The 581-nt window shown below is 32.5% G+C and overlaps 1 protein-coding gene across 1 annotated transcript in view; it reads left to right on the forward strand.

The window, feature by feature from the left end:
• Nucleotides 1-52, forward strand: part of hck (HCK proto-oncogene, Src family tyrosine kinase) — a 7,369-nt gene extending 7,317 nt beyond the window's left edge. The window contains 1 exon segment of the mRNA XM_084479616.1: nucleotides 1-52. This exon segment is cut by the window's left edge and continues 951 nt beyond it. The gene's annotated coding sequence lies outside the window, so the exon portion shown is untranslated.
• The last annotated feature ends 529 nt before the right edge of the window (nucleotides 53-581 follow it).

A 581-nucleotide genomic window follows, 5' to 3' on the forward strand; every position in this document is an offset into this window, starting at 1 on the left:
TTTATACAATATGACATAATTGTTTTTTTTAATAATAAAGATTTTTTCTGAGGTTAGACTTCTAAATTATTTTACAAGTGATCAGCAGCATCAATGTTTAATTACCTATGTATGTAGTGTGTAGCATATATATATATATATATATATATATATATATATGCTAATAGAGCATAACACTGACCACCCCCTAATAGCTCTGGTTCTGGAAGTAAATTTCCCATTCATTTTCACCGTCCACTTTTCGTAAAATCGTTATATAAAGAGTTTTAAGCCTGGAACCAAGCTAATCGTTTGTCAAGGTAGTCGTGACCCGAACATGTTTGATTTGGGGCAAAAAATAATTTGGAAAATGGAAGCAAAAGCTAGACTGGTACAAGGTACAAGACTGTGTACATTCTTTTTGTGAACAAGTGAGGAACTCCTCATCCCATAAACCATTGCGGACCTTTTCACAATGGTTCCAACCCAATAGTTTAGCGTGTTTCTTGAATCTTGTAACAGTTGTCATTATTATATTGTTTATATTGTTAAAACAAGTTCTGTCATATTGTGTGTGTGTGTGTGTTTGTTAGTGTATGTGT

This window comes from Micromesistius poutassou (genome assembly GCF_964030765.1).
Source record: "Micromesistius poutassou genome assembly, chromosome: 15".
Classification (NCBI taxonomy): domain Eukaryota; kingdom Metazoa; phylum Chordata; class Actinopteri; order Gadiformes; family Gadidae; genus Micromesistius; species Micromesistius poutassou.